Source organism: Cupressus sempervirens, chromosome 10 (assembly GCF_028749045.1).
Source record: "Cupressus sempervirens isolate cs-2001-9-10 chromosome 10, ASM2874904v1, whole genome shotgun sequence".
Lineage (NCBI taxonomy): Eukaryota > Viridiplantae > Streptophyta > Pinopsida > Cupressales > Cupressaceae > Cupressus > Cupressus sempervirens.
Genome location: NC_143127.1, coordinates 100,310,266 through 100,320,684, shown reverse-complemented (window position 1 = coordinate 100,320,684; position 10,419 = coordinate 100,310,266). Strand labels below are relative to the sequence as shown.

The window sequence follows — 10,419 nt, the reverse complement described above, 5'->3', positions numbered from 1 at the left end:
TAAACAAACACATAAAGATTGAATATCTCTTCATAAGATAGTTGATAGAAGGTATAGAGATCAAATATTAGTATCATAGGTATAAGCAGCAAGTCATAAACATTTTTATGAAGTCACTCAAAAATATAGTTTCAAGGGTTGAATAACAATTTGGACATTAGGGATATATATAGTGGTAACATCTCTAGAGCCCTCACAATCAGCTTTGAAAATCATCTATAGTCAAGTTTTGGAAGCTCTAGAAGCTACAAAAAAGTTGTGTTCTCGACACTCTAGAAGTTAAGCTCCTCGAGGTGAATTTTAAATTGATTGAGAGCCTCAAGAATGTTGAGCTCAAAATGTTGGGATCTGTAAGAGCTTGAAATATAAGGAACTAGAATCGCTTCAAAATGAGCAAATTTAGATCTAAAAGTACAAAATGTGTACATGAAAGGTACACAAAAGTAAGGTTAAGTGTTGAAATTCAATTATGGTAGTTAAATGAATACATCTGGAATATAGACCTTCAGTTGGACAAGTTCTCTCATATTCTTTCAACCTACATTCCTAATGCAACCACCAAACATCATTTACTTTTTGGGAGCTTTATCTTTGATGTTTTATTTAAGCTTTTCTGAACAACAATTCATTTTGTTTAGAATAATTATAATGATAGACAAGTTTGTAATAAATAAAGAAAAAGTAAAGAAAATAAAATAAAATAAAAAAGTACGAATAAAAAGATAGAAAATTATTGAAGAAAAAATGACAACTTTTGATTATATTATAGACAAAACTTAGCATAAATAAACAATATTATTTGGTCTTGTACAACTATACCCAAGTTGTGGACCATTTTGCATACATGCTAGAGAGCTATCAAACATTTCCTCAAAGATATTTCATGGACAATTCCAACTAGGGTGGTGCTCAAAATAATTCTCCCATATTTGTATGGTTTGGTGGAGAAACTAGCATTACTTTCAACTTAGACACGGGCATCTTTATAGATTTGGCTCCTAAATTCAAAGCTCTCGTGGTCTACATAGAGGTACCATTATGAGTTTTCATTAAATCTATATTCTCTACAAGTTGTATGTAAGCAGGAATATAAGTGGAATAGGCATATGTAAATTGGTAAAATTTTGAATTTTCTATTTGGGTGCACTAAATCAAAATTGTGAATTGAAATATGCATTCTAATTTTAGTCCAAAAATGAACATTTGCAATTCCACCTAAATAGGTGGAAATCCAGTTTTATTTAATTTAGAAAACATAAATTTTTGGATCCTCAAATTCCAACTAAACCAAAAGAAAATAGAAATTCCTATTACTCTATTCTTATTCCCCAGTTAAATGGACCCTACATGACCACTTAGTCAAATGTAAGTTAAAAGGAAGAATTTTTGTTCATATCCTTAGACTTATTATGCATTGGTATTATTGTATTCTACATAGAGGTACTACTACATTTTTTCTATATTCTTTGCAAGTTGTAAGTAGTGAAATTTAAGTGGAAGGTAAGAAATTTTGTTAATATCTTTAGACTTATCATGGATTGGTATTATTGTATTCTATTTTTCTCTGTCATCAAAGAATGCCTATCTATAATTGAAAAATTAATTGTAACAAATTATATGCATAGCACTATTATTATGGAATGTCAATGTCATTTGGAGGAAAGGAGGAGGCATATGCAAATGCAAGCACAAAGGTTTATTTCACACCCACCTAGGCCTTGGCTGATTATGCAACATTCATCGTTGATCTAAAGAAAATACTGAAGGTGGACAATTGTCCAATGGTTGTGTTTTGTGCATCTTATGGTGGAAGTAAGTAGGATTTATAGTGAAATTGTTATCATAATTATGTTGTCTAATTTTTGAATCAAATTTATTGATCTATGTTTAATAAATCATAAAAATCTATTTGTTATGAGAATGAATATATCACTTAATATTGATTACTTTTAGATGATACAAATGAACGAATGATTGAATTCAATAATTAAAATGGTACTCTTGCAATGCCAAATTCATGATTTTGTCTCAAATATCCACACCTAACAATTGGTATTGTTGCATCATCTGCACCTACCCTTTATTTTGACAACATCACCCCCACCTATGCTTATGATAGTGTGGTCACCAAGGATTTCAAAGTATGTTCATTCATCTCTTTCACTTAATATCATCCTTATTATCATGAAATATGACTTTGAGAACATGGTGCAGAATGTAAGCGAGATCTGCTATAGAAGAATAAATGAATCATGGGATATGATGGACAAAATGGCTTCTACCCCTCAAGGATTGCTAAACCTAAGAAAACTATTTAACACTTGCTAGTAAAGTAGTACCAATGCCCTCTTCACATCTTTAATATTTAAGATATTTACTAAAGCAATATGAATACAATGTCTTTATTTTAAGAATTTTTGATAAGATTTGGATTAACTGATATGAATTAAGAGTATCTTATTATAGAAAAGTCTTAAAAAAACTATAGGATTACTGACAATTTCTTATGCAGGAATTTTATGAACAAGGATGCACTGCATATATTTTACAATGAGCTTCAGTTGATATGCGTCTCTGTAGCATAGTGCAATTTTGAAGAAGTTAAAGGAGTAAATACAATGCTCAAATTAACCTCATCATCATACCAACATATTTCTACTTTAGTTGATTCAAATTTATATCAATTTGTGTTATGTAGCGTGGGTTGTTTGTAGATCTGCAAGGCCATGAATAGCCTAGAGGGAGATGTAGACACCATTAGTAGAATAGTGGCTGCAATAAATTACAGCCAAGGCAGCTAATGCTTGGATTTGAGTCCCCAAAATTTTAGTTATTCTAGATGGGTTTGGCAGGTTTTTCCCAGCTTTTTTTTCCCTTGAAGAATTAGAATGATGAGAAATTAGAATGCTCATCTAACAGCTCTCATAATTCATAGATTGTACTGAAATGGTGTTTTCAATAAGCAATCCTCCTAGCACAACAATTTTTAGGCCCTCCAGCTTTGATTTTGACTACTATGCCAGGGATTGTTACGTTAAAATATGGAGTCTACCCATGCCAACATTGGATAAGAACTGAATTTGGAGGACATGTATGTAAATTTTATTCTATTTTCTAATTTTATGGAGATTTAATGATAATAGATTTTCTTATATATCTTTGTAAAAAATGTTTATAATCAAATTATGCGTAGTCAATTAAACTAAAAGAGGGGTAAATTTTTTATTGAATACCAAAGGAAGTAGAACAACACAAGAAACACAAAGAACTATAGAGCTTTATCTTGGTCCACAAGTTGAACCAGCATATGAGATAAATCAAGGGGAAGCATCCTATGATCAATAATATTCCAAGCTGGCCCATGCTCAGAAGCCCATTTATCCAAATAATCAGCCACAACGTTCCACTCACAAGGGATATGCATAAAAGACACAGAATCTAGAGAATTTCCTAACTGAGTGATCTGTTAAATAATTGGAGCCAAATGCCAATCCACATGCACAAGGTTCCTTCTATTCAATAAATTCACAACCACCTATGAGTCAGTCTCACTAGAAAATTCTTTTCCAACCTCTTTGACAGCACTGTTCCATTGCAACCAACATAGCTAGGACTTCCATGAGGTTATTATTATGGTAACCCTTGTATATAGAAAACAAAAACTGAATATCACCAGAACTGTCATGCCCAACTCCCCTAATACGAGCCTAGGATTTCCCTGAGAAGAACCATGAGTGTTGATTTTAAGAATTGTGGGCTTGGGAGCAGACCAATGCCCCTCATGATTAACATGCTAAGAGTGTTGTCTAGCTCTATTCCCAAAGCAGTTATGGGGGACTAAGGGAGTGTTGCCTTGAAGAGGAAAGGAAAGGCATGAGTAAATGCCAACATCTTTAGGATCCAAACCTCCACCAATGTCACATTTAGCTAGGAGTGTTTCATGAAGAGAATTAAAAAATTTCCCCCATAGGTGCCTGATCTCAAACTGCAAATCACGAAAGATCCTCCTATTCCTCTAAAGCCAAACATCCCATAAAATAAGGGAAGGGCCAATAGTCCAAGCAACCTAAAGAAAAGAAGTCTTGGAAGGGGGATGGCCCAAATGGTCCCAAAATTTAGACAAAGAGGAAACATGCTAGCATGTGTCTCTCCACACACTCCACCAGAAGTGCTAAATCTGTTTAGCAAAGGGGCACTCGTAAAAAAGGTGAGAAACTGTCTCTTTACTATTGTGGCATAAAACACAAATGGAAGGCCCTTGGAATCCTTGCTTGCAAAGATTCTCCCAAGTAAGACAATGATTATAAACTAGAATCCAAAGGAAAAAGTTGCACTTAGGCCATGAAAAACTATTCCATACTTTCTTCCACCAAGAGACCTCCACCTTGCCAAAAAGTTGCTTTACCAACGCAAGATACCCTGAAGAATAACAGTTGCCAGGAGAAGCACCTCCCCAAGACAAAACATCTGGTTCCTACAGAGAGCTGCACTCCCTAGAGGCTAATATCTAAGATAGTTCCAACCGATCCCCCAAAGAGCCACCCAATGGCCAATCAAAATAATTCTTCCATCTGTAACCCACAACAAGGCCTAGGTTATAAGCCTCCTTATAATGAGCCACCTTATTCCATCTAGTATAAAGGAAGAAATCACAAAGATATTGCAAGTGTGGATGAGAGGATAAGGGATCAGGATGCCCATTCTAAGAATCACTCTAAAATAGAGCCTTGGTGCCTCTGTTATAGATCCAAAATAAACTTCTCTTCACTAGGTGAGCACCAATCTTGAGGGTATTTCACACCATACAACCTCTTCCCTCAAGAGAAAACTTGGAAGTATCTAAAGGTTTAGCACCAGGTAAATACTTGTGTGATAGGATACAGGCCCAAAGTTGAGATTGATTGGAACACTAGAGCCACTAGAGCTTGGCAACAAGAGCTTGACTCCACAAGATAGTAGAATGAAGGTTGAGGCCTCCTTCCTTTTTTGGCCTACAAATGGTATCCCAATTGATGAGACTCCATTTGGTATTTTGCAAATTGCTGCTCCAAAGAAATTGGCAAGAGAGAGCATCAAATTCCTTAAGAAAATATATCAGGGCAGCTTGAACCATGCTTCTGTATATGGGAAGGGCTTGAATCATAGATTCTAGGAGTGTCACCCTGCCAGTAGTAGAGAGCCACCTATGAGTACATATAAACAGATATGAAAATTTGGTGTGGATTATAGATTGAAAAATAGGTTTGGTATTGATTCTTTTATTATTAAGATAGCTTTGGTTGGACTAATGTCAAGGACATAAAATGAGTGTTGAGACGTTTTGGAAGCAATGTCATTTTCTCCAATGTGTTAAGAGATCCATGGAGTAGTGGAGGGTAAGTAATCATAGTTCTTAGATTTCATGCTCATTGAACATTGTATTATTATTATGAATATTTTTTCCCTTGTGGCTAATATTAGTTATTTGGATATGTTGTGAATTTATTTCAATGTATTGGAAAAATATTTTTGAAGGTGTTGTAGCTATTACCACTGAAGAGGGTATGTTGTTTCAGAGTGTTTCATTTTTAGTTCCAATCAAATAAATGATGTTTTGCCTCATAAGAATTGAATGCCACATAGGAACCCATGGCATAGACATTGTAGCTCAAAGCTCTAGTGATGATCCAATCTAGTTGAAAGAGCAAAGGCAAAAAGAGATAATGATCATCTAAAAATGGATTAGCGATTGTAAACAATAGTTAAGCACACTCAAGCAGGAGTAGTACTAGGATGGGTGACCTCCTGGGAAGTCTCGGTGCTTCACCCCTATGAGCATCACCTAAATCCAATGAGTGCTAAGTTTTCTAGTTATTCTCATGAGAGATGGATTCATGTTGAATCACTACTAATGAAACATGGGTCAATGAGTTTGACTCAAATTCACATAGTTAAATCTTGATAGCAATATCACAATTTGACTTGTGGAAATTATCTCCTACTTATCAACAATGTCTTCTCAAATCGATCATATCATTTGGAATGGTGACTATTCAAACTCTTTCATACTACTTTTTTTGGTCTAAGAAGCATCACATCCCAATACTTTTCTTCAAACCAGCTCATAGGTTCGAGTCCAAACAATCTTTTCAACTCTTCTTTTCGGAATGGCTTTCACTAAATGAAAACCTACTCTATTGTATAGTACCATGGGAATTTATATCATTGGATTGTCTCCACAACACCTATTTTACAAGTTACAAAACTTGAGACCATAAATTTTGTTATCTACCATGTTTGAGCTATTTAGATGATTTTTCATTGTCCTGATCAAACTACTTGCTACATGTTTTGGGAGGCTACAAAGAATTTCTTTTGCTACAATACAATTTTATTGTGAATGTAGTATTAGACCAGCCTTCTAAGCATTGATGTAATAATCCATGGAAAAGCTTTTGGTGTACTATACTGATGTATTAATATGAATAAATCAAAATATAATTAGTTATAGAATTACATTTGAAATGTATGTGTAGCATAATGAGAGTCAAAGTAGGCTCTTAGTAATGGATATTCAAGAATATTATAGTAAGGTAACTTATATAAAAATATAACAAGTGTCATCTAGTAGATTGTATTTGTAGTAGATAATAGATTCATTACATAGAGTACTACATTAAACTTGATAATTAATAATTATAAGACAACCAATTTATTGATTGGTAAAGATAATGTATAATAAAGTTTAATTATAATTTTAATATTTTCATAATATTTGAAATGTTAAAAATTCTTATATTCCATTTATAATTTTAAAAATTAATCATTCTATTTTTATAAATTGTTAGCATTTAAAGTATTAATATTTTGAAAATGTATTAAAATATGTTTGGTTTATTTCATATTTTCATATATTCTTAACCAAAATATTGTTAATGTATTAATCATTAGGGTTTAAAAGTTAGGTTAAATATTTTAGTTGTAGTAGTTATTTTATAGCAATTATTAAACTGCTATATGACTACCTAATTTATGTAATGAATCTTGCTCAATAGAATACAGTAAAGTTTTGCCCATGTTTTAATTATTTTCTAATTTATCTAATTTTGGGGCCTAACAGTGGTATCAGAGCAGGTAAAACTAATGTAGTAGAAGGATGGTTTTAAGAGAAGAAATTGGATGGTAGAAAGAAAGAGGATACAATGTGAATCAAAAGTGGCTCTTTGGTTGTACAACCAAGACCATCTCAGTAAAGAATCAAAAGATGGTATCTAGTTTGGTTATAATTTGTATTTGAAAATTTGGGAGGAAGAAAGAAATGGAGTTTTGTTTTGCCCCTAGTATTTTTTTGGCCATGTGTTTCAGTTTTGGAATGAAAATGCATGTTACAATTTTGGTTTCGATATAATGAATTGGATTTAATCATCTATAGTATTGATTTTATATAGAGAAATTGATTAAGAATCATTTAGATGCAAATTTATAGTCCAACAATAATCTTGTTACAAAATTGATTTATTGGGTGGAATGCATTATGGCATCAATTGCTTCTTTTTAGTGTTAAATTAGTTCGAATTGGAGGCATGATGTTTCAAAGTTCATCTTTGAAAGTTATCGATTTATTACATCAAATTGATTCTAGTCTAATTTGAAAATTAATTTAATGGTTTTAGCCTATATTAGACCACAAATCTGATTTTATTTTTATGAGCCATCTCATAGAAATTGGTTTATAAAATGAAATTGGGTTTTCTAACTCACAAATAGTGGTATAGAGTTAACCTACTCAAAATGAGAATGCAGATTTTTATTCTATGATATTGTGGAGTAGATGTAGAGTAGAAAATTCAGATTTTGATAATAAAATTGGTGGTCAATGTTACTGGAGATAAATTTCTCATTTTATTGGTATTGATGATGCTTCATCAAATATGCTCTTTATTCCCTCATTTCCACATCAATGCAGATTTTTGTTTAGTTTTGAAAATGTAAATTTTTATGTTGGCAAAGAAAATTTGAATTACAAGTGTTTGGTTTGGTCTTGAAGATTTAAATTTGCTATGTCACATTTGGAAATAATGGAATTAATTTGAAATCAAATCCTTTGCAAATGGTTTTAAAGAGAACAAGTTTAATATGGTTTCATCCAAATATATGTATATTCAAGTTTGGTATTGAAATGGACGAAGTTGTTATGGCCTCTTCATGTCAAGTTATGACAGTAAAATGTTGTCGAAAGATTCAAAATTAGTATTGTTTTAGATGCTCAGCACCAAACTAGATTTAAAAATGGATGACATTGGAAGGTATTGTTATCAGCCCACCTGTTCAGGAATTCAATTTTATAAAGTATCAGTTAATAGTATTGGACTTGTTATAAACCAATTCCAGATTGAGGTACTTTCGTTTGTCAATATTCAAAAGAAGATATCAAATGGAAAGATGTTATTAGTAAAAGAGTAATGAGACTAATGGATTTTCTATGAATCAATGAAAGTAAATTGATCTTTTATCACATGAATTCATGTTATTAAAATCATTTCCTCGCATCTGCCACTAGGAGGATATTTTGCCAAGGGTATTTTGTTCAAGTAAATGCAATTTCAAATTGAGGTTCAAGTAAGTGTCGATTTCAGATGTAAGCTTCAAGATAAAGTGAGTAAAAATCTCATATTCAAGTTCAAGTAAGTGGCAATTTCAGATTCAAGTTCAAGTAAGTGGTGATATCATATTCAAATCTAAACAATTTTAGATTCAAACTCTATGTAATCATTTTCAAATAAATGGACAAAACAAGTTCATTGCAAAGGTAATGTGTGTTATTATCAAAATTTCATATGGACAAACTAATTCATTACACCCAATGTATGTTATTTCATAGTATCCGATGCATGCTCTTATCAAATTGTAATACGGACAAACAAGTCCATAACAACCAATGTGTGTTATTCTATTGCACCCAATGTGTGCCATTTTTAGATATTATGCACCCAAAGTGTGCTAATTTCAATGGGACAAAATAAGTCTCAAACTGAGACCTATCAAAGCAATAGGCTCATTATATAAATTTAAAGTCCAACAATGGACAACATGTTGAAGTATAAAAGTTTGAATTAGATCACATCACAGGTAAAAAATTTCAAAAGATGATTCAGATCAACCCGCAAATTTTTTTGGTTGAGTTTAAAGTTTCAAGAGTTTAGAATAATCCTAATTTCATGTAACCCTTTCCAATTAAGATGGGGAGGTTAACATATTAATCATTAAGGTTTAAAATTTAGGTTAAATATTTTAGTTGTAGTAGTTATTTTATAGTAGTTATTAAACTGCTATATGACTACCTTATTTATGTAATGAATCTCGCTCAATAGAATACAATAAAGTTTTGCCCATGTTTTAATTATTTTCTAATTTATCTGATTTCGGGGCCTAACAAATATCACCTCATAATATGGGTATGCTTCCTCAAAATTGGCCCTCTAAGACTCCAAAGGTACGACCCAATAAAATTGAAGTAAAATAATTTTATGAATTTTAGAAATTAAAAATCTCTCATATATACATTAGAAAAAAAATTTAAAGGTACTTCACAATAAAATACTGAAATGTAATTGGTTGAAATAAATAAAATTAATCACAACTTAAGTAGAACTGATTGCAATAGTATATTGCCTACCGCAAATACAATAAGTTAGTAATGTTATATTAAAAATAGAGAATTTGTAGGAAATTGAATTTAGCTTTTAAACTATTAGTTATTTTTTACAAGAAAAAAATTAATCTATAATTTCAATGAGTATTTCAAAGAAAGGATAAGGAGTAGGTGTATGTCTCACCATACTAACCATAGCTAAATGATCAATTTTTTTAATAGGATCCTTAAAAGTATAGACACTTTTAATTATCCTATTAGTAAAAAATTTAGATGTAATCCAATTAGAAAATAAATTATGATTATTTTTTAAACTCAAAATTAGCATAAGTTATATTTATGGGAAGCTAAAAGTCTCTTCAATCAAAGATATTTTTTTGTAAAAGAGTTTAATTAATCTAAAATATATAAGTGCAAATGCATTTGATAAACTAAGCACCAAATGCAAACAAAATTAAATAGCTAGAATATACAAACTTATACAAATGTTTAGTTAACACAAAATTAAAGATCTAAATATAGAAAATAGACCCTAAAATAAAAATTTAAAATCAATAGACTAGCATGATTCATGGAAGATAGTGTAGGTATAAACACTAATATAATGTGCACACCGATGCTAACACAAAATTAAAGATCTAAATATAGAAAATAGACCCTAAAATAAAAATTTAAAATCAATAGACTAGCATGATTCATGGAAGATAGTGCATGTATAAACACTAATATAATGTGCACACCGATGCACACTCAATATGTCTCAACTTTTCACACTTAGATATCCTCTC

At 31.5% G+C, this 10,419-nt stretch overlaps 1 pseudogene; it reads left to right on the top strand.

Annotated features, from left to right (window-relative positions):
* The first annotated feature begins 2,205 nt into the window (after positions 1-2,205).
* LOC149532780 (uncharacterized) lies at positions 2,206-5,741 on the top strand (annotated as a pseudogene).
* Positions 5,742-10,419: the final 4,678 nt, after the last annotated feature.